Below are 25094 nucleotides of genomic sequence, written 5' to 3' on the forward strand. Positions count from 1 at the left end.
GGGTGGGTTCCCATTCCATAATTACTTGGTAAATACATATAAAACCTTATTTCTGGGCTCAGCCTGTGTCGCTCCGTGAAATGGTTCCTTTAGCACTCATTTCTAAGGTATAAGTATTGCTACAAATACCAGAGGAAAAAGCTACATGGTAGTGCCAGAGTATTCTGGCTCGCTCACCTTTATTCAAGGTGTCGGTATGGTATCTAGGGCGAGTGACACCACTACCAGAGGTCCCTTGCCATTTAATCTCTTCCTTCCTCAATATCCCTCGTCTACAGAGGAGCTGATCTAAGCCCCTGCTACCCGCTACTACTACAGCTAGTGCCTTTGTTTTCATTCCTTTCGATAGCATTGTTTACGCTGCACGTGTTCTTTCTTTGTGCTATGTTTTTCCGTCTGGAATTCTTTGACAATTCATCATGGAACGTCAAGCTCTTGCTGCATCCAAGTTAGGTACTGCAATTAATGTTTGAGATCATTTTGAGATGGCGTTTGGCATGATAAACCAATTTATATTAGGTTATTTGTGGGAGCGGCAGCCTGAGTGTTGCCGCTCCCATGCCGCCATTTCATGGCTTGCCTCCCGCGTGATGCTACGCTAATATCGTGTACCAATTGGTCTCCCATACTAATTGGATTCAATTTCATCATTTAGCAGTACTATAATTATTCATACTTTAAGATGCATTTATTATTGACGTTTATTTAAGATTAGTACGATCACGGGGGATAGCCTACAACCGACCGCATGCTATCAGGACGTAGCCTACTCAGTTAGCCTTTCTTACACTTTGAGGATAGTATCTAGCCATTTGTATGATAAGATCCTTATTGTAAGACACTCTTGTATTATACGGAGGGACCCTGGTCCCTTTGTAGCCTATACCGTCCCTGAGCCACCCTGGCCGTCCTGCCCCTCGAATAATGAATTCGACACAACATATAGGCTAAGCCGCACTGAGTTGCCGAGCTAACAGTTCCAGATCGTTTCGATCTGCGACATTAGTCCAGCTTCTCAGGGACACAATTCTTTCTCTCTCGCTCCATATTTATTTCTCTCTTCCCCCGTGTTAGGACAGGATAGTTATGTTATGTGTTGCTATGTTTGTTATAGATTGCATCCAGTTGGCCTATAGGCCTACTTTCGTTCGACTGGCCTTTCACACCGCATGACTGTTCACCCGGCTGAGTGTGTCTCCAGTCGATCGTGTACGAGCCACCCTGCTACCAATCCCCCCTCCTCTCACCCACTTCGGTGGAGTGACGACTCGCTCACGCTACCTCAGGTAGCCGATACGAGTCCCCCATTAAGGGGGGGGGAGATAGGTGGGGAGGACACTCGGTTGGCAGGCCTGCCATACCTTGCCTCTCTCTCTCTCTCTAGTGGAAAAGGGGAAGCCCTGCTCGGCCGAGCCCTGGTTGGCCACCAGGCTCAGCAGAGCGGGGTACGCCTCGACCCACTACATACGTCATGTATCCCTCTCACTATCTTTTGAGCCAACCCTTTCCCACCCCGCTCCGGCGAACTCGGGACTCCGGTTGAAGCCGGACCCGACATCAGGATAGCTAGGCGTATTTAGATACGTGAAAAGGCTCCGGCCTTTCCATGGGATTTGCATGCATGTTTTATTACACATAATATAGCATCCACATTTATATAGTGTAAGTTATTATCTTACTATATCCAGTTAATTATGATGGCGGAGTTATCAACTCCATCATGTATTTAACTGTTCTACTCTGTTACCTCTCGCTCCTCAACCCTGTACCTGAATATTGGATTCTATCCTTCATCCAGGCGCAATGGGAACGCCTTGGAACCCTTAAATGTGTCAGATTTTATAGCTCCGGCGTCGCTGGAGCTACTGTAGAGTCATAGCTAAATCCCCATTGCCTGCCGGGGATGTTACTACAGGTGTAAACGGGTCACCGGAGCTGGTGGTAACAGGGTTGCATCTTGTGCAGTATATATGCTGACGCTGGAGTTACTCCGGCGGCAATAGCATGTCGCACACAACCACGGACTTGTTCCGGGAGGTTGATGATGATACTCATTTATCATTTGACTTACAGGTTACCCGTTGCCTGGAGGAAGGGTGCAACACCATTCTCCAGGAACCCTGTGGGCACGTGGTATGCCGGGCACATGCCGGCTGCGCAGTTCACCTGAATGACATGGTTGTCTGGCATCACGAGAACTGCGTAGTATGCTACAACTTGGTGAACAAAGCCACCTCCAAGGTATGTGACACGCCGGACTATACATAATGATACAATGAGAATCAATGAATTATAACATACAATATTGCACTAGAATAAGTTAATCTATAGTGTTAAGTATTAATAATAACCCCTATTACAGGGCACCCAAGCAATCCGGGACGCTGCCTTGGTCACCCTGAAGGTATGGGTAGGCGGGTTTGGCCAGAACGCCAACAAGGGCCAGCCTTATATGCTGTCCCAGGATATGGCCGCGCTCATCTACCCAGGAGCCAAGAAAGCATCAGCAGTGGACCCCATAGTAGCTGCCCCTCTGATCGCGAAGATCCAGGCTGCAGTATTGCCCGAGCCAGAGGAAGGTCTTGCTGAGGAAGTCGTGGGAGATGTAGCAGCCCTCGATCTGGACCGCGAGCCCATGACTATTGACGGCATGGGCAACAGTAAGGATGGTAGCGAGGCAGGTGTTGTAGGGGCTCAAGGTTTATCCTTGAGTCCATCTTTAGCTTCTTGCTCTTCCACTTCCTTCCAGGGATTCGCCGATAGCCCTCAGTTGGTCAGACCGAAGTCTACATCGGTGATCCCTAAAGTTAAGAGTAGGCTGGACTTTAAGTCCATGCAGAAGTCCCTGCCAAAGAAGTCAGGAACCAGCCGAGTCACTAAGCCACCGGCTCGCAATCCCGGGGTAGACAAGGCAAAGGTTACTCCCTCACCAAAGGGGTCGAGAACCAAGGTTCCGAAGGAAAAGGCTCAGCCTTCTTCCTTTGACCCCGATGCATTCTCTGCAAATATCATGCAGCAGATGGGCAACATGGTTGGGAACTTGGTCCAGTCCAAGTTCCAGGAAATGTTTGCCCAGCTGTCTACCACGCTGGAAGCATCAGGCCAATCCATCCAATCCTTGTTGGAAAGGATGGTAGCCCAGGAGACCCTGATGGTGGGTCACCGGGATAACATGGCAAAGGGACTAACACAGTCCGGACAGGTGACCCAAGCATTGCCGATACCAGACTCGTCCAACCTACCTCCATTCAAGGCTAACAACCCATGGAGGGTAGCAGCACACGCCCCCTTTTTAGATGGTATGCTGACTATCGAAGGTTGCGGAACTCGAAGGCTGGAAGACTTCGAATTCTATCCTCAAGGACTCCAGTTCTCCTTCATGGGCTACGCTCGCTTGACAGAAGCTGCCATGAGGAGGGAGGATAAGGTCCCTAAGGAAACAGTAATCCTCCCCCGGGATCAAGCTCAACAAGCTTGGCTCCGGAACTTGGAGGAATGGCAATGCACCAATACAAAGGTCACTGCATTTAAGAGCCCATTTACGATGTTTACCGTAGACAAGGACACTCCAATGCCATTCACATCCAAAGTGGTGGAATTAACATTCCATGCAGCCATGAAGGATGAACCTATGCCTCAGCTCTGGGAGACAGAATTGACTTCCCTTCTGCTCCCTGGATCGGCTGATTACTGGGTGGACGCACCAGCCACCTTTTCAGTAGGTAAACTCAAGCCGGACTGCAGTAACACACTGTTCAACGAGAGGCTACCTAGGCTGTCAGAAGCTCTGATCCAGACAGAATATGACGCTAGGATGAGACTCAGCAGATCCCTTAATTCGCTGACTATGACTGAGATGACGTCTCTCATCTACGGAGGGGAGACGTTGTTCAAAATCATCACCAAGTCACTTCTGCATACAATGCAGTGTGACTTATATGATTTTATCATAGCTCGGCAGAACTGTAGGAAGCATGTTCTGGCGGAGGCCACAATCCGCCATGAGCCCAACAAGCTGATCACTTCATCCATAAGGGGCACGGACCTCTTCCCCGCCTCCGTCGTGAATGAGGTCTTATTCGAAGCATCGAGGGTCAATCAGAGCCTAAAGATTCGTTGGGGACTCTTTTCCAAACGGAAACCCGAGTCCACTGGAACGAACCCCAAAGCCAAGAAGAGGCCTAGGAAGTTCCAGCCCTTCCAGGGCCCCCAGCAGCAGACTCTGGTACAGGCGGTTCCGGTATCCCAAGTACCGCAACCATTGACGTCCAAAGCCCAGCCGCAACAGGAATTTGTGCTGCTGACACAGCTGGCACAACAGCCCCAGGCTTTGACCTCCTTTGCTGTCTCTCCGGCCTATAATGCAACCTTTGAGACCCAAACGTTTCAAGGGTTCAATAGGTTCGCCAGAGGTAGCCGAGCTAGAGGCCCCTCCCGTCATCGGGGCGCCAGAAGAGCCACCCACCGGGGCAAAGGCTTCCGGGGGGTTCAGCAACTGGGCACAGAGCATCGTGACCAAGGGTTTGGGGTGGAGTTGGCTTCAAGGTCCTCCTCCATCCAACACCTTTTACCAAAAACCAACAGCGGAATTGATAGAGTATACCTAGGAACTTCTTCAGAAAAGAGTACTATCAAGAGTCGGAAACTTAAAGTTTCAAGGGCGCTTGTTCAGTGTGCCAAAGAAAGACTCGAACAAACTAAGCATTTCTGGGCTCAGCTCGTGTCGCTGCGCGAAATATCCTTTAATCTATTATTTCTAGGGTAAATGTACTAACACATACCAGAGAATAAATAAAATAAAGAAAAAGGTCAGTATAACTGACTCGCTCACCCTCCAGGAGGGTGTCGGTATGAACACTAGGCGAGTGAGACCACAACCACGAGCCAAATGCCAATAGAAATCTCCCACTACCAAATCCCTCCAAGAGGGGAGCCGACCCACCAGGTGAGGCAGCTCGTACTACTACTACTCCATCCCCATGCTGTCGACTGCTGCGCCCCTGGGTTGGCCATCCTTTTTTCGTTAGCTCGCACGAGTCACAAGTGCTATTTTTTCTCTCTGTGTTTTTTGTTTTTGTTGTTTCCCTTTTCTTCGGATTTTCGATAATGGAGCGTTCAGCTATTGCAGCAGCTAAGTTAAGTACTCAGTTATTTACGGTTAGTGCGTTTTTTTTTCCGTCCCTGAGACAGTATTTGCCGTTTTTAGGTATAAATACGTTCTCGGGGTCGGAAGCATGGCGGCATGGTCCTGCCTCGTGATGGTTCGTTCTTGGTCTTCCATACCTGGAACATCCCCCTTTCATTTACGCTCTATTTTTGATTATCCGCGTTTAATTAAGGTCTACTCAGGTTTGTCATGCATGCATGTTTATCACCTTATGTAGGCTTTTTCTATCCAGACCCTAGTCTGGGTTCTTTGTATCGGCCCCTGACTAGCTTTGAGTGGTAGACTTGCCTTCGGGTTAGTCGTACACTCCTGGATTTTTTCTCCTGCTTTTTACCTTCTTTCTTCATTTTTATTTTATTTATTTGTGTATTTTGTCATTATTAGGTTATTTTGGCTCTGGCTTAGCCTAAGGTTCCCGGCTCGCAGAGCCTATTCTACCGCTGATCAGTTCAGTTTGCTTCCACATAGCTTCTCTCTGATCAGTTGGTTTTTGCCCTATGGGCCTTTTAGACTATACCGCTTTCAGTTTCAGGTTGCTTCCCGATAGCTTTCTCTCTGATCAGTTTGGTTGGCCTAGGTTGGGTTACCGTATCCCAGTTATCGCCTCGTGGTCACTGTGTGAGTCACGGGTCGGCCAGACGCCTGCCCCAGTCCCCCTTTCCCCCTACCCCGCTCTTTCCATAGAGTCGGGCGGGGGTGGGTCGGTCTGTCCTTGCTCGCCTCACATACCCGAGCCTGCCTCCCCTCTCCCCTCCACCGGAGGGGCTAGGGAGTCGGACAGACCCAGACTGGATCCGCCTCTCCGCTTCTCGGTCCGGCCGGGTGGTACGTTGTGGGGGGGCCCGGCCCTGGGCCTTCCTCGTTACTGCCTTGTCGCTCCGAGTTAGCTCGAGCACGTATGTCCTCTCGCCCTTCCTCCTTACTAGAGCTCCTCCCTATCGGAGTTCTGGTATCCAGCGGAAGGAGATTAGTCCACCCATAGTTGGACAGGTGCATACAGCAGGTCTCTCTAACCTTACCGTTAGCTGAGTTACTACACTCCGCTTCAACTGGACCTAGTCCGGTTCGCTTGTGCTTAGGTTTAAGTTATTTTTAAGTTATCTTAATTATCTTAAACCAATCCCCCCCCCTCCCTATATTGTACCGGATCTTTCCGGGATTATAGCCTATTCAGGCAATGCAGGGAGGGGTTATGCCCAATTTTTTCCGAGCTCCGGCATGTAACGGAGTTCTTTTGCCTTTTAGTCTGTAAGTGTTATCCCTCTAAGATACTCATGTGTCTTCCCACTTACAGGCCACCAACTGTGAGCATCCGGGATGTTCCGCTACACTTCAGACCCCTGTGACACGAAGTTTGCCGGTCCCATGCTCCATGCGCGACTCCGCACGGTGACATCCAGGTCTGGTACCATGAAACGTGTACCATATGTATTACGATCTGGTGAGCCAGCTTTTGGAAGGCGTAAGTATTCCACCTCCAGTAGCTGCTTCGCTTCTTTTAGTACTTAAGTTTCCATCATTTATTAACTTAAGACATCTAGTTTAAGTTATACTCTGAAGTTTAGTTCTAAGTGATTCTTAAGTGCTAAAACTACTCCTCTCTTACAGGCTCCGGCAGTAGAGATACAGCACTGGCTACCCTGCGGGCCTGGGTCGGAGGTTTTGGCAAGAACGCCGCCAAGGGTCAGCCCTACATTCTTGAGAAGCGTCTGGCATTGCTCTCTTTCCCGGAGGCAGGGCGACGGGGTACGTCGACCCGGTAGATGCGGACCCGTCTATTGCCTTCATCCAACAACAGCTGCGGCCTCTTTAACTGAACAAGACCAGGGAGGATCTCCACGGATGTCGCTACCCTGGATATTAATGTTGAACCTATGGTAGGTATAGACGACGCCTGTTCGGTCGAGGTAAGTAATGCAGGTACCCAAGGGTCTCCCTTGAGTCTGACTGTCTCTTCTACTCCTGCAACTTTCTCCATCCTTCCAAGGCTTTACGGCTGATGAACTGTATACTCCTCCTGAGGCTTCGGTTAGGCCTAAGATCAAGTCTAAAATAATGACCTTGACTAAGACGTCATCGTCTTCGAAGAAGACGTCCTCGTCTTCTTCCTCGCGTAAGTCCTCCGGCTCGTAATCCCGGCCCAGACAGGTCTAAAGGCTCTAGCTCCGCTCTAAGTCCTCGAAAGTAAACCCAAGGAGAGATCTCGTACCCCGGCAGTATCACCAGTTCCGCTACCTTTGGTTCCTATTCGAGCCTACCCTCCACCTCCGCAGCAGCTCCGGCTTTGGACTCCAATGCTGCCTGTTGCAACAGGTGGGCGATCTAGTGGGTACCCTTAAGAGTAGTATGGAACAAATGATATCTCGCCTATCGGACAGAATCACTTCTCAGGATTCTATTATAGCCGGTCTAAGAGAACCCCTCTAGCCTCTCCCTCAACCTCCAACACTAGTGGATCTCAGCTTCCCCCGTATGACTCGCTGCCACCCGCTTTCTCCATGAACAATCCTTGGAGAGTAGCGTCATATGCCCCCTTCCAGGATGGTCTTATCTCCATACCGGAGTTCGAAACTCGAAGAATAGAGGACTTCGAGTTCTACCCGGAAGGCCTACAGCCTCCTTTTATAGGCTACGCAAGGCTCACGCCTTCGGCTATGGTTCGGGACGATAGGGTACCAAAGGAGAACAGTCCTCTATTCTAGGAGACCAGGCTCAGCGAGAATGGCTCAGATGTTTTAGAGGACATGGATTGTTCAAACACCAAAGTACAAACCATTTAAAAGTCCCTTTACCATTTTCACAATGGATGAAAGTACCCCGCTCCCGTTCCTAACCAAGATAGCAAGGTCGACCATCTCAGCAGCTCAGAAGGGGGAACCCATGCCTCAGTTGAAAGAAGCAGATCCCACATCTCCATTGCTCCCTTCAATCGGAGAATTGTGGGAAGACTTGCCAAATACATTCTCAGCTGGCAAACTCAAACCTGACTGTGCTATGGAGCAGTTTGGCGAAAAGCTACCCAGGCTCCCAGATAGTCTTATTCAGGCTGAATTTGACTCAAAATCACGACTAGCCAGATCAATCAACTCGATGGCTATGTCTGAGTAGCAACCATGGCTTATGGTTCAGAACCAATTTTTAAGCTTATGACCAAAGCCCTGACTCAAACGTGCAGTCAGATATGTTCGAGTTTGCCACTGCTAGAACGAATTGTGGAAGCATGTCTGCTAGAGGCAACCATTCGTCACTAACCGAATAGGTTACTCTCTTCCAACATCTGGGGCGCAGATCTCTTCCCAGAGGCCATGTTAAGGAAGTACAGGCAGAGGCTACGAGGTTAACCAGAGCCTTAAAGACGTTGGGGTCCTTACGGCTAGGAGGAGGCAAGACCTGACACCTAAAGGTAAGGGCAAAGGAAACCCAGACGTTTTCCAACCTTACCAAAAGAAACACCGCGCTTCCCCCACAAGTTTCCAGCTGTGCCGTTAGTGCAGACAGCCCAACCCTCCACGTCTAAAGGTCAATCACAACCTATTTATGTGATATCCCCTCAGCCTCAACCCTCCACTCATATGCCATCTCTCCAGCTTACAATCAAGCCTTCGAGAGTCAAGCTTCTCAGAAGTATGACCGCTCGGGCAAGGGAGGCAGAGGTAAGCGGTCCTTTCGTGGAAGAGGATCGGGAGACCCCTTCAATAGGGGGAAAGCACTTCAGAGGAGGCCGAGGTGGTTACAAGAACCAATGAAGAACTTCAGGTAGGAGGGAGGCTGTTTCACTTTCGCCACCGTGGAACTTCAGCCAGTGGGCTCAGAGCATAGTGTCAAAAGGGCTGGGTTGGAGCTGGTTGACGAACCCCACCTCCAGCCAGACCTTTCCGTCACTTCCTTCCAAAGAATTGACAGAATATCGCAGAGGACCTCCTTCAGAAAGGAGCTATAGCCAAAGTCAAGTTTAGGTTAAAATTTCAAGGTCGCTTGTTCAGCGTGCCAAGAAAGGCTCAAACAAAAGAAGAGTAATCTTAGACTTGTCCCGCTTAAACTTAGCCATCCGCTGCGACAAGTTCAAGATGCTCACGATCTCACAGGTGCGGACCTTACTTCCCCGTGGGGCCGTCACCACCTCTATCGATCTTACAGACCGCCTACTATCATATCCCTATTGCAAGACACTTCCGTCCATATCTGGGATTCAAGATAGGAGACCAGACATTCTCCTTCAAGGTAGTTCCATTCGGGCTCAACGTGGCACCCAGGGTGTTCCGAAGCTAGCGGAAGTAGTAGTACAACCAGCTCCGAGCGCAAGGGATTATGGTAGTGGCGTATCTCGACGATTGGTTGATCTGGGCCCCATCAGTCGAAGAATGCAACAAGGCCACACTGAAGTGATCCAGTTCCTAGAAATATCTAGGATTCAAGATAAACAAATCCAAGTCGAGACTCACTCCAGAGTCAAACTTTCAGTGGCTAGGCATTCAATGGAATCTATCCTCACACACTCTGTCGATTCCATCTACCAAAAGGAAAGAAATAGCGAAGTCAGTCAAGCAATTTCTGAATCACAAACTGGCATCCATGGAGAGCTCAGGAAAGGATCCTCGGCTCTCTCCAGTTTGCATCAGTAACGAACATCTTGATGAAAGCCAAATTAAAAGACCTAACCAGGATCTGGCGCTCACGAGCAAATGTCAGGTCCAGGGACAAGCTATCCTCAGTGCCCTCTGATTCTAAAGAATCGACTTCGACCGTGGGCAAAAGTCAAGATCTATCAGTGTCAGTACCCCTTCAGTTCCCTCCACCAGGGATCACCATCCACGACAGACGCGTCCTTAAGCGGCTGGGGAGGGTACTCCCAAGTCAAAAAGGTTCAAGGGATTTGTCACCTCAGTTCCGTCAGTTTTCACATAAACGTACTGGAGGCAATGGCAGTATTCTTGACTCTGAAAAGATTACTCCCACCAAAGTACTCCCCACATAAAGCTAGTCCTGGACAGCGCAGTGGTAGTACATTGCATAAACAGAGGAGGCTCCAAGTCACCGTCATCTAAATCACGTCATGATAGCCATCTTCTCCCTGGCAGACAAATTCAGTTGGCATCTTTCCTCCACCCCACCCCATAGCTGGAGCAGAAACGTCATAGCAGACGCCCCTATCCCGATCAGTAACCCACCCCTAGAGTCCGGAATGGTCACTAGACACAGTTTCGTTCCAATGGATCCTTCAAAGAGTCCCAGGGCTTCAGGTGGGACCTATTCGCATCCCAAGCGAACCACAAACTACCGTGTTAGGTAGCCCCCAACCTGGACCCTCTGGCTTACGCCACGGACGCCCTAGCTCTAGAACTGGAACAACTGGGGGAAGATTTACGCTCCTCCAGTGAATCTCCTTTATGAAAGTATTGGCGGACAAACTCAGGACATTCAATCAGGGTCAAGTGGCTCTAGTAGCCCAGACTGGCCGAAGAGCAATTGGTACCCCCTGATTCTGGAACTGGGCCTTCGTCCCCTTCGGATCCCCAGTCCCAAGCTCTCCCAGTCAGTACAACGAAGACTGTGTTCGCTCCTCAGGATTCTCAAAACCCTAACTTTATGGATTTCATGAAGTTTGCGGCTAAAAGAGATGCGAATATTGACCCTCAGAATATTCTCTTCTTGGAATCCGATAAAAGGGATTCACTTTGAGGCAGTATGATGCTGCTGTCAAAAAGTTAGCAACCTTCCTGAGAGAGTCCGATATCAGTAATCATGACAGTTAATTCAGCTATATCCTTCTTCAGATCCTTATTTGAAAAAGGTTTAGCAGCTAGCACGATTACGACCAAACAAGTCAGCCTTGAAAAAGATATTTCAATTTGGATTTAACATAGACTTGACGGATACCTACTTCTCGTCTATTCCTAAGGCATGTGCTAGACTTAGGCCTTCTGTGAGGCCTACGTCAGTTTCATGGTTCTTAAACGATGTTCTAAAACTGGCTTCCGAAACCGATAATGAACACATGCTCGTTTTATGATGCTCCTAAGGAAAACCCTGATTTTTATTAAGCTTGGCTTCAGGAGCAAGAATTTCAGAACTGTCGGCTTTGTCCAGAGATCCGGATCATATTCAATTCCTTCCCACAGGGGAAGTACTACTTTCTCCGGAACGTAGCTTTTTGGCAAAAATGAAGATCCTTTGATGAGGTGGGAACCTTGGAAAGTTTTACCTCTTCCACAAGATGTATCCCTTTGTCCAGTTTCAGCCTTAACGAGGCCTTTCTATCCAGGACCTCCTCATCCTCATCGGGGCCCTCTCTTTTTTTTTTTTTAAGAGGGAAAAAGGTGGAACTTTATCCATTAAAGGCATCAGGCACAAATCCTGTACTTTATCAAACAAGCCAATCCTGACTCTTTCCCAAAACAAAAGCACATGATGTCAGGGCAGTAGCCACCTCAATTAATTATTTCCAACACATGAACTTTGATGAGTTGAAAAAATATACCGATGGAAATCGCCGACAGTGTTCAACGCCATTACCTTAAGTCCTTGGAAGCTCTGAAATTTTCAGCAGTAGCAGCGGGAAACATAGTTTCCCCTGACTCTAGTTAATTTGTAGTAGAAGATTCAGTCCTCCTTTCTACCTGCCTCACCCAACAGTTCGTCTATTCCTACAGTGTTCATTTACATTCACCTTGTGCCTTAGCTGCTTTTTAATAAGGTAGTGAGTGCCCCTTATTTTTGTGCTAGGGACACTCACAGATGATTATGCATATTGATCTCATGGATGTTACCCCCTTATTTTTATGCTAGGGGATACATCTCATTTATATGGTTACGGGTTTTTTGTATATTAAGTCATATACATTCCTTATATATATATTATCATTGTTGATTAATTTGATTGTTTGAATGCTATTATATTTTGATACATGCCTTTACACAGATACCATTCTGTTACATGTAAGCCAATTTACCTCTGTACATATGTAAATTACCTTATGTTAAGAAACATGTTTAGAATTAAGGGTAATTTAAGCATATTGTTACTTTGTATCACTGTGTATTTGTATCTTTTTAGCAATTATATTCTTTTTTTATTTTTTCTTTATTTTATTTGAGACCTATGATTATTTTAAATTATTACTTTTGTTTTACAATCTTGTGCTATTTCTCTGGTACGATTTCGCGCAGCGACACGACTGAGCCCAGAAAAGGGATTTTGACGTAAGGAAAAATCTATTTCTGGGCGATTGCTCGTGTCGCCAGCCAAATCCCACCCTACCCATCCCTTCGCCAAGATTGTCTGCTAACTTCAGGATGGCCACCAGGGGCGCAGCAGTCGACAGCATGGGATGGAGTAGTAGTAGTACGAGCTGCTCACCCTGTGGGTCGGCTCCCCTCTTGGAGGGATTTGGGTAGTGGGAGATTTTTCTATTGGCATTTGGCTCTGTGGTTGGTCTCACGTCGCCTAGTGTTCATACCGACACCCTCCTGGAGGGTGAGCGAGTCAGTTATACTGACCTTTTTCTTTATTTTATTATTCTCTGTATGTGTTAGTACATTTACCCTAGAAATAATAGATTAAAGGATATTTTTCGCTGCGACACGAGCCAATCGCCCAGAAATAGATTTTTTCCTTACGTCAAAATCCCTTAATTCTAGACTTGTCCCATCTTAACTCATTCATTCACTGCGACAAGTTCCGAATGCTGACCGTTTCGCAGGTGTGGACCTTACTTCCCCGTGGGGCCATCACCACCTCTATAGATCTTACAGATGCCTACTATCACATCCCAATAGCAAGACACTTCCGCCCATTCCTAGGCTTCAGACTGGGAAAGAAAGCTTACTCCTTCAGAGTAATGCCATTCGGGCTCAACATAGCGCCCAGAATATTTACAAAGTTGGCGGAAAACAGTAGTCCAGGAGTTGAGAACTCAGGGAATAATGATAGTAGCCTATCTGGATGATTGCCTCGTATGGGCCACGGATGTCGAAGAATGCCGCAAGGCGACGGTCAAAGTAATAAAGTTTCTGGAACATTTAGGTTCCAGATAAACAGAGCCAAGTCCCGGCTAACTCCGGAGTCACGCTTCCAATGGCTAGGAATCCAGTGGGACTTAAACTCTCATACTCTATCAATACCGCCGTTGAAGAGAAGAGAAATAGCCAAGGCCACAAGACAATTTCTCAAAAACAAACAGACGTCCCGGAGGAACCATGAAAGAATCCTAGGTTCACTCCAATTTGCATCAGTGACGGATGTTCTACTGAAAGCCAAACTAAAGGATATAAACTGGGTTTGGCGCTCGAAAGCAAACCGAATATCCCGGGACAAGATGGCTCCCATTCCGGCGATCTTACGCAAAAGACTCCGCCCCTGGACAGAAATCAAGAATTTGTCGAAGACAATACCCTTGCAATTTCCTCCGCCGGCACTAGTGGTCCACACAGACGCCTCACTAACCGGCTGGGGCGGTTACTCACAGTACAAGAAGGTACAGGGAACCTGGTCAGTATCATTCCGCCAGCTACATATCAATGTACTAGAAGCTATGGCAGTGTTTCTTACCCTGAAAAGACTTCTACCAGCCAAGAAGACTCATATCAAGCTGGTACTAGACAATGCAGTAGTAGTTCACTGCATAAACAGGGGTGGCTCCAAATCAAGCCATGTGAACCATGTCATGATAGCCATATTTGCCATAGCAGACAGAAACAAATGGCACCTGTCAGCCACTCACCTAGCAGGAGTGAGAAACGTGGTGGCGGATGCCCTGTCACGATCCACCCCGCTAGAATCGGAGCGGACTCTGGACAAGGAGTCATTCAAATGGATCTGTCAACAGGTACCAGGGCTTCAAGTGGATCTCTTTGCCACAGAGTCGAACCACAGACTTCCTTGTTATGTAGCCCCCAACCTGGACCCTCTGGCTTACGCCACACGCTATGGCCATAGATTGGAATGTTTGGAAGAGAATTTATCTCTTTCCTCCAGTGAATCTACTCCTGAAGGTCTTGAACAAGCTCAGGACTTTTAAAGGTCACGTTGCACTAATACCCCCCAACTGGCCCAAGAGCAATTGGTTCCCTCTACTACTGGAATTGGGACTCCGGCCTCAACGGATTCCCAATCCCAAACTGACGCAGTTGATACAAACGCGGACTGTGTCTGCTTCCTCAGGAATTCAGAAACCCCTAACTTTATGGATTTCATGAAGTTTGCGGCCCAGAAAGATGCCAACATCGATCCTCAAAACATCCGATTTTTAGAATCCAACAAACGAGAATCAACCTTGCGTCAATATAACTCAGCAGTAAAGAAACTAGCTATATTTTTAAAGGACTCAAATGCACAAACCATGACCATGAATCTGGCTGTAACCTTTTTTAGAACCCTGTTCGAAAAAGGTTTAGCAGCAAGTACAATTACTACCACCAAATCGGCACCTAAGATCTACCAATTTGGGTTCAATATTGATCTAACAGATTCATACATTTCATCTATTCCAAGGGCCTGTGCTAGACTTAGACCAACTGAGAGACCCAGGACGGTCTCATGGTTTTGAAATGATGTCCTTAAATTGGCTTCTGACACTATTTCCCTAAAAGGAATTAGACAACAAATTTTGTACTTTATAAAACAAGCTAACCCGGAATCTTTTCCACGGGCACATGATGTTAGGGCAGTAGCCACCTAGATTAATTATTTTCAACATATGAATTTTGACGATCTCAAGAAGTACACAGGCTGGAAGTCCCCGACAGTATTTAAACACCACTACTTAAAGTCATTAGAGGCCCTTAAATTCCCAGCAGTGGCAGCCGGAAACACAGTTTCCCCTGACACTGCCTAAAACATTAATAAGTAGTTACTTAGCCTATGTCTCTCTTTGCATCTCTCTCTCTCCTACCTGCCTCGCTAGCATTCTTGCCGTATCTCGGTCGTTACTGGGTTTTATACTTTACCTTGAATGGCACTTTCTATGTATACTGATGTTTTGGACTGTATATATTTGTATCAGGGTCTCATTTCTGTATATTATATTCTTGTTATTTGGTGTGTATTTAAGCTAAATATTTGGGTTATTCAACCCTGTTGTGTAGATAAGTTTCATTTTAAGGATCATTAAAACGATTATCTGTTTGATAACTTTATTGTTTATTGTAGGATTAATTATCTAGATTATAGTATTTAATCCTAATCGAGTTTTAATTTACCTTATATTAATTAATTATCTGCACTAACTTTCCAAGCTGGTGGGGCCAATTCTCTGTTACTATTTCACGGAGCAACACAGGCTGAGCCCAGAAAAGGGATTTTGACGAAGGAAAAATCTATTTCTGGGCAATGACCTGTGTCGCCCAGTGAAATTCACCCCTTCTCATTCTTCCACACCCTATCTGGCCCAAGCTTGGGTGCTATCTACAGGAATGAAAACAAAGGCGCTAGCTGTAGTAGTAGCGGGTAGCGGGGGCTTAGATCAGCTCCTCTGTAGACGAGGGATATTGAGGAAGGAAGAGATTAAATGGCAAGGGACCTCTGGTAGTGGTCTCGCTCGCGCCAGATACCATACCAACACCTTGAATAAAGGTGAGCGAGCAGAATACTCTGGCACTACCATGTAGCTTTTTTCTCTGGTATTTGTAGCAATACTTATACCTTAGAAATGAGTGCTAAAAGAACCATTTCACTGGGCGACACAGGTCATTGCCCAGAAATAGATTTTTCCTTCATCAAAATCCCTTTTTATTATAACAATATCACTTATATAAGTAACTTACCTAACATAGCTGATTCCCACATTGATAAGAGGTGGGATTCATGGATCTATTCTGCCCCAGCATTAAAAGTAATGAGATGAGAGCAGAAACAGTTGCTAGCATTGAAACAATGGTTGTTGCTTCCTTACCTGATAAGAGAGCTGGTGCAGGAAAATACTGCCTCTGGCGACGCTTGGCTTAACCTGTAGAGGCATGGCCGTATAGCCATGAGTCACCTGCTACTTAACCCTTAAACGCCGACTGGACGTATTTTACGTCGACATTTTTTGTCTCTCGGGTGCCGACTGGACGTATTTTACGTCGACATACAAGTTTTTTTTTTTAAAATTTTCGTGGAAAAATACTTTTAGCCTACCAGCCGAAAACGCCTGAATCACACGCCTTGGGGGATGCTGGGAGTTCACGGATCAAGGTGTTGTTTTGTTTACAATCGTTACGCAGGCGCGCAAGCGCGAATTTCTTTCTTGCCGCACTAAAAAGTATCTGTGACACATCTCGGAAAGTATTTCGTCACTTTGACATAATTTTAGTACCATTTTAAATTAGCCGTTACATGGAGTATTAGATATGAAAATGTGCGCATTTTTATGTAGAATACAACAAAAAAATAGTCATGATTGTAGCTTTTATCAGTTTTGAGATATTTTTATATAAATAACTATAAGTGCCAAAATTTCAACCTTTGACTCTACTGAAATGGTCGAAAAACGCAATTGTAAGCTAAAACTCTTATATTTTAGTAATATTTAATCATTTACCTTAATTTTGTGCAACTATTGGAAGTCTCTAGCACAATATTTTGATTTATGGTGATTTTGAAGAACTTTTTCCTTACATCCGCGCGGTACTCTTCCGAAAAAAATCATACGTGCGATTGTGGTAATGTTTGCACCATTTTAAAATTAGCTGTTACATAAAGTTTTATATATGGAAATGTGTGCAATTTCATGCACAATACAACTAAAAACAACCCATGGTTGTAGCTTTTATCAATTTTGAAATATTTTCATATAAAAAATGATAAGTGACAAATTTTCAACCTTCGGTTAAATTTGACTCTACCGAAATGGTCGAAAAACGCAATTGTAAGCTAAAACGCTTATATTCTAGTAATATTCAATCATTTACCTTCATTTTGCAACAAATTTGAAGTCTCTAGCACAATATTTCGATTTATGGTGAATTTATGAAAAAAATAACATTTTCTTTACGTCCGCGCGGTAACTCTTCCGAAAAAATCATACGTGCGATTGTGGTAATGTTTGCACCATTTTAAATTAGCCGTTACATAAAGTTTATATATGAAAATGTGCGGAATTTCATGTAGAATACACAATAAATAATTGAAGGTTGTAGTTTTTCTCATTTTTGAAATATTTGCATATAAATCACGATAAATAGAAAAAAAACCACGTTCGGTCAACTTTGTCTCTATCGAAATGGTCGAAAAACGCAATTGTAAGCTAAAACTCTTACATCTAGTAATATTCAGTTATTTATCCTCATCTTGAAACAAATTCGAAGTCTCTAGCACAATATTTAGATTTATGGTGAATTTAAAAAAAAAAACTTTCCTTCCCTCCGCGCGCGGATTCTCCGCCACAAATCTCCGAAATGCGTACGTCCCATTCTCGGAATATTTGCCCCATTTCATATTAGGCATTTCATAGAGTTTTATATATGAAAATGTGCGCAATTTCATATAGAATAAAACGAAAAATATTTGAAGGTTGTAGCTTTTCTAATTTCCGAAATAATTGCATAAAAAAAATATATAAAAAAATTTGACATTTGGTCAACTTTAACTCGTCAGATATGGTCGAAAACTGCAATTGTAAGCTAATACTCTTACAGTATAGTAATATTTCAATCATTTTTCCTTCATTTTGACAAAAAGAAATTGGAAGTCTCGTAGGACAATATTTAGATGTTTATGGTGAATTTTTGAAAAAATATTTGTTTACGTCCGCGCTTTACGAATTCATGCATTATATTGTGATAATATTTTCTCTGTGTTGCTTTTATCGTTTTACAATGTGTTATCTACCAAAATGATCGCAATTTAGTATACATTACAACGAAAAAAAAGTAACTTGTTACCTTTAACCGTTTTGCGCACAGCGCGATTTGAATACAATTATATATGAAATTTCATTTTTGCGCTATCATATATCGCATTATTTATATATGATAATTATATTTTTTTTCATTTCTGATGGTTGCATACTAAACTTCAGCCAATGACAAAAAAAGGAGCCAAAAATGAACTCTTAATCTTGAAAACTAAGCGCGCTGTGATTTTTTGAAAAAAATATTTTTTCCGCTTCCGCGCTCACTCCGAAACACCTCCAGCACACGGGAGACAATTTTTATTTTACCACTTCGGCGTTTAAGGGATAAGTGGGAGCCTTAAGCCATGTTGACACGAGGGCTAGTTTAGTAGCCGCTAGTGCTAGTTACAAGTTAACATACCCGGCAAGTAAGTGTTGACACTAGGGTAGTTTGGCAGGAAAGTATTTGCAGCTAGTAGCCACCAAAATGTCCAGTGACATAGATTTAGCAATTGATGCTGCAGGTGTCATTTTGGCAAACAAACTAGAAATAATTGTGAAAAAGAAAGGGATGAAAAAATTGTAAATTATAGGTGAGGAAGGAAGGGATGAAAAAAATGTACATTATAGGTGAAGAAGTGGCTTCAGTGGAGAGAAAGTTTAGGAGGCTCCAGTACACTAAATGAATTAGCCACTGAAGATCCTACAGAATATAAAAGGCATATGCGCACGAGGGTGATATTATCTGTTCGTGACCCATAACCTCACAAACAAAACTTTCATTCATTTATTATTAATCTACGGTTAATAATGTATGAGTATGACATCACTGTGAAAGGCTGTAGCCTCCTTCATTTAGTAAAAGAGGAAAATCAACAGTATTTCATTTGACATCCAGATAGTCCTAATTTTGTTTAGGGATTAATTCTATCTGCATCTTAATTTGTTTACTGACAGGAAATAAAATTCAAGTAATGAGTGTCCCTTATATCCCACAGGCATTCATATTAATCATATATTTCCAAAACGTGGAAATTTCATCTGGTTTCCACTTCTCGCACAAGTTTGTGCTCGGGGAAGGTGATGACAACTGTCCAGCAACACGGCAACTTGACGTTGACACGGGGATGGTTGTGGACGCTAGTGGGTCACGTGACTGGCAAGTAGCTAGTAAAGTAGCTGGGACATCAACTTCACTTACCACTAGCCTGGCAAGCTTACTTACTTTTCGTTGACATTGGACAAGTAGAGGGGTAGTTCACAGGTCGCTAGCACTAGCGACTGTTAAACTAGCCCAGAGTCAACGAAGCTTTACAGTGAAGGATTTCTCCAAGCACTAGTAAAGCATAGACATTGCCCCTGCCAAGTGCACAGTACCATCACATAATCACCATATAACAATGCTGTTACCTACACCAAAAAACTAAAAACAACATTACCCAACCAAACAAATTCTGGAGGGTAGCCAGTACAACATACCCCCAGACTCCTGTAATACCCAACACCAAGTTTCAAAGTGAAGAGTAAGGATGGAAGGAATGCTTTCTATACTTCCTCCCCAACATCATGCCAGCCACCAATAAAGGACCCAAGGTACACGCGGCCAACTAACAATTGGCGTAATTTCTTAATTCATTGTTCGTTATGGAAATATTGCCATATGCAGGAGCCAAATTATTTACTTATCAATAAATAATATTTCCTTTCAAAGATGTTATACTTGAAATAAATTAAATTGGAATGAAATATATTTATTCAATGTATTAAAGATAATTGTTTTACAAAGTAAGGAAAATATATAAGGCAGTCCCCGGGTTACGACGTGGGTTCCGTTCTTGAGACGCGTTGTAAGCCGAAAATCGTCGTAACCCGAAAATCGTCGGAACATCATCAAAAATCCTAAGAAAACCTTACTTTTAATGCTTTGGATGCATTCAAAAGTATGTAAACTGCATTCTTATTGCATATTTCATCAAAAAAGACCTTTAAATATTGATTATTTTGGATTTTTGGTGTCATATTTCTTCTGCCAGATGAGCGGTGTAGACGTCATAACCATGGAACATGCGTCGTAACCCTGGAAATAATTTCTGATGAATATAATTGAAAAGCGCCTTAACCTCGGAACATCGTAAGCCGAACCCGTCGTAACCCGGGGACTGGCTGTATCCACGAGCCCGCAAATTCTAATTTAATTCTCAGCTAATGCTTCGTGACAGCAATGGCATAAGCATTTGGAAGTTGGCTGTACTGCCTTTCAAGTCTTGACCCAACGTATCATAAAGCACTGGGGTGTCATCGGTTCGTCACCTACAGCCAATACATAATACATTAAGCCTGTCAATATTCTTTAATAACAAAGTGTAATTGAACTCCTTTTGTCCTTTGATCAATAAAATAATTTGCATGACATTTAGTAGGCCTAAATTTGACTTCGGATTTTGATTACAAATTAGCCTAAGTCTATTTTCAGCAGTACCGTATGTATACTCTCTCCGATACCTAATGTGAATGAATATTTAAATTGGCAATATTTTATTATTCTGCTTTATTTTATTATTCCCGATATTCTTTTTTATTGGCTATGTTTTTTTCTTATTCTTTTCATTAATGCTTAACATAACTTACTCAGACCTAGCTATCTCATGTCAAAAAAGCAATAATTAAAAATCAAACTAATACAATTTAGTCTTTTTTTTTTATCTAATTCCTTGCATACCATCCTGTTTTATCTTAACACATTGGAAAGCTGTGGGAGTCAAAAATGACGAATATAATAAGAAAGGCTTACTTTCATAAAAGCTTTCTTGGGTTAATCTTTCTGCAGTTATTCATTTTTTCTATACAGAAATTAGTTTCACATGTATGCCTAGACCTACTGCCATGAGCATATTATAAGTATTAGTTGAAAGGATAGGAAATATGAAAGGTGACTTTTTTGTTTAAGTCTATTTCAGATATTTTTACAATAAAAACCTACTGATGTAATCAGAGGTTGTTCTTTAACAGCTGCAACAGTCATACAGGGTGAAACACAAGTTTATGCAAATACTTTGGGGATTGAAAGAAAAAGTAATTTTGATCAAAAAATGTTCTGTAAACATATGCATTTTAAGACTACATTTGTCGGTGAGGAGAATTCTTAAATAACCGTTATCAGCATTGCTTCCATGTGATGGAGTTGGTAGCGGGAAGTCGGAGAAGCCTGAGATGTGGGGGAACGTTGGTGCCATATAGGAGTAGGATAAAGGGATTAGGCCGATGTGAATAAGTGAATAAAGTATCTCTCAATAAAATGTATTATTCAGGTTTTGAAGAAAAAAAGGCATGCATCATTGAATCTGTTTCCTTCCCTATCAGTGGTATTCCCAGAACACCGATAAAAAAAAAAATATATATATATATGTATATAAAAAAAAAAGCCTAACTGAATCTCCCATCCATCAAAGGTAGGCTTGCTTATTTATTAGACTTACTCATTAGATACTTATCAAAGATTTCAAGTGTACATATTTTTAAAAATCTCCTTCTCCATCTAAATTATTCATCAGACACCAGTCATAGGCATAGACCTAGTCATGGTTCCTCGTTCAGCAATATCATGATGAAGCACTAGAATTCAATGTTCACAAATGAATGTTGCTCAGCAACATTAACACTACTGTATTGTCTTGCTCTCTTGTGGTACTTCGAGGAATTCCACCTCTAGGCTGATTTTCTAAACTTTGCTGTTCCCTAAACAATTTGGTTCATATGTATGATTCTCTTTGGTATATTAAGCTTTCTTGACCTCTCTCTAACAGGAACCTCTCCTCTAACAGAGACCTCTCCTCATCTTCTGTGCCTACTACTTGAGTCAGGTTCTTAATGGTAAAAGAACAATGCCTAGGCTTATCTGGATTCTCACTTTCGCGAGAAAACCTAGTGTAAGAACATAAAGCATCTCTGTAAGAGAACCCAACTCTTTTATAGAGAGACTGAATCTCACCTATTCTCTTGGCTGTATCCAAAGCTACTAGGAAGAGAGTCTTCCTGGTTAAATTCCTTAAAAACACAGGGCTGAAAACTCTAAGTCTTGCTTAAGGGGGCCGGCCGGCTAATGCCATTTATTAAGGACAGGACTTTGATATTCATACCACTTAATAAGGTGACTTGGGACATCTCCAAACCGCATATGATTTTCGCCTCTGACCTTCGGTTTTGTGACGCCAGGGCGATTTATCCCGAAAATAACCATTTTTCAAATTCTATCTCCTCCCTTGATATTTAATATTAAGACCTGGGATTACTACCATATATAGACCTGATGTAGACCTCCAATCAAATTTTTCAATATGGTAAAAAAATAAACCCTATAAATCAGGAGAAAAAAATTTATAAAAAAAAGACGAAACAAAAATTGGAAAAAAGGACTCTATTTGATTGTTCTATAATGTCTTTCTGAGTTATATACCAAATTCCAATGTTATAGCTTTAAAACTAAGTGAGAAGATAAATTTTGAAGTTCAATAAGTATAGTTTTGAGATACGGGCGTTCAAAGTTTTCCTTCATATTTCTAGAAAGACAATGTTAATAAATAATGATTATTATGAATGTATATGTATTAATAAACCAAAACTATTTCATTTATCATAATTTAATCATAAATGATGATCCCTTTGCTCATATATCGTAGCCTGGGGCATTGCTTGAGGCAAGATGGGGCACTCCTTCCTACGCAATTCTCTCTCCCCTTCACCAACTCAGTTTATTATAGCGAATTTTCTTCTTCTGTATGTTAGCGAGATGTTTTCCTTGTATTTTCCTCTTTGGCATGATGAAATTCTTGCCGAAACAAAGATAAACAAACGCAAATGCAAGAGAATGTCAGAGGTGAAACTCGAAGGTGTACTCTCTTTTTACAAAGACAATTTAATAAATCATGATTATTATGAATTTCATATTCCATTTTGGGTATTAAAAAACCAAAACTTTGTTATTTATAATAAATGAAGATCTCTTTGCTCAAAGATCGTAACCTTGGGCACAGTGTGACGTGTGCTGTCAGGAAAGACGGGGGCGTTACTACGCAACCCTTACTAGCAACCCTCCCCTCTCTCTTCACTAAATACGCGTATATTATGATATTCTGTAATAATACTTGAGCGATTTTTCTTCGTCTGTATGTTAGCAAGATGTTTTCCTTATCTTTTCCTCATTAGCATGATGAAATTCTTGCCGAAACATACATAAACATACGTAATAGCAAGCTAATGTCAGAGGTGAAATTGAACGTGTAACCTACTTGAAGTTTGTGATCGCACTAAATCATGACTGGACTTGGTAGCAGAGCTGAAGTCTCCCTTCTCGACTCAGGGAATGTCTACAGATGCCATTTCTCCCAATTTCTTTGACAATAATTATCAAAATTTTCGATAATAGAGGAAATATTGCATTTTCTTGTACGGATCAATGTTTTAGGCTTATTGAGTTACGTTAACTACGAAAGTAAGAGGAATTTTGACAAAATATTTTGTATACGTGTTCTCAATTGCCATATGAAGCTCCATGAATTTTTTCATGACTTTACATTTTTCGCCCTATACCACCATATATAGGGGTTCCGGCTGGCCCCCTTAAGAGTTCACATAGGAAGGATGTGTGTTCTGACTCTCTTTCAAAAACTATACCTTTCATTACAACTTAGTTTTACCTGCTGAAAAGGAGTGTTTCCAAATTTCATCACTAAACATCTTCAAGCAAATGATTTAAGGTTTATAATGATATAAGAATTATGTACTTCAGTAAAGTTAATGCTAAAATGTTTATACTGAAATAAATATGAAATTCTTAATATAAAATACATTCTTTCAGTCCTCACATGAGATCACAGAGCATTCACCATTCATTGTCTTGCATTTCATACAGTTTTGTAGCTTAAATGTAATGGAAGACAATGCTACCAAAAAAAATTATATGTAGGGCTATCAATATGAAAATTACATGCAAAAGATTAAGAATATTAATCTCTCTCTCTTATCTTCATGTAGTCAGGTGTTGCTCATGTGATCACTCGATGACATCATCAAGATTACACCCCTCGATAGAATAAGTCTTATGGGAGAAAAAGAATATTAAGACTTCATTATCATCACTATCATTATCACCATCACCCTTTTACATCCTATAGTCAAAATCTTTATGTGAAAAAAATCGTTACTTAGATACTGATACATTATTTTTCTTTCCTACAATCAGTTTTCCTGTATCCCTCTCATTATTCCTTTTTATTATATATTATATACGTGTATTATGATTTTACTCATAATTCATATATCATTATAATCCTTAAATTACTGGCTTGAAGATATTTAGAGATGAAATTCAGAAACACTCCTTTTCAGTAGGTAAAACTAAGGTGTAATGAAAGTTATAGTTTTTGAAATTGAGGCCGCAACATACATCCTGCCTATGCGAACTCTCGAGTGAGACTGAGAGTTTCCCGCCCTGTGATTGGTTTATCAATACCCAATCAGGAGCATCATAAGGGAATGGTCTAGACATCAGATGCACGCCTGATGTGAATCTATGATAGTGTCATAAGATCTAATAAGATTTGATAAGCCTTGATTTGATGATAGATTTAAGCCTCCATGTCTGAAGACCAAGTGTAGCATCTCCCTGTAGCCCTTAATAGTGGAAGAGGAAAAGCCTCTCGAGGTTGTCAGATATAATAAAAAAAAACAGCAATATCGGTCACAGTTTTTAGAAGAGACGTAATTTCTCTTGCACCAAGTGTGGAAAATAGTCCACATGTTTTGATAGATGTCAGAGGATGACTGACATCTGCACTTTGACATAGCTTCTGAAGCCATTCTTGAAAAGCCTTTAGCTCTGAGAGTTTCTTGAGTTGGAATTCTGTCAGAGCTGGCGTAGACAATCCTTGATGGAATCTCCTGAGATGCAATTGTCTGAGAAGCTTGCATTTTTGAGGGAGTAATCTTGGAAAGTAGACTAAGAGCCTTATCAGGTCTGGGAACCATTCCCTCTGAGGCCAAATTGGGGCTATGAGAATCACTGAGGCATTCTTGTGGGATTAGAGCTTGTTTATCATCTCCCTTATCATTCCAAAGGG

At 42.9% G+C, this 25094-nt stretch overlaps 1 protein-coding gene across 2 annotated transcripts in view; it reads right to left on the reverse strand.

Annotated features, from left to right (window-relative positions):
* The window catches only part of LOC135225401 (zinc finger HIT domain-containing protein 3-like), a 49176-nt gene that overhangs the window by 8400 nt on the left and 15682 nt on the right, over positions 1–25094 (reverse strand). The gene's annotated exons all lie outside the window — the stretch shown is intronic.

The sequence above is a fragment of the Macrobrachium nipponense genome, chromosome 20 (genome assembly GCF_015104395.2).
Source record: "Macrobrachium nipponense isolate FS-2020 chromosome 20, ASM1510439v2, whole genome shotgun sequence".
NCBI lineage: Eukaryota > Metazoa > Arthropoda > Malacostraca > Decapoda > Palaemonidae > Macrobrachium > Macrobrachium nipponense.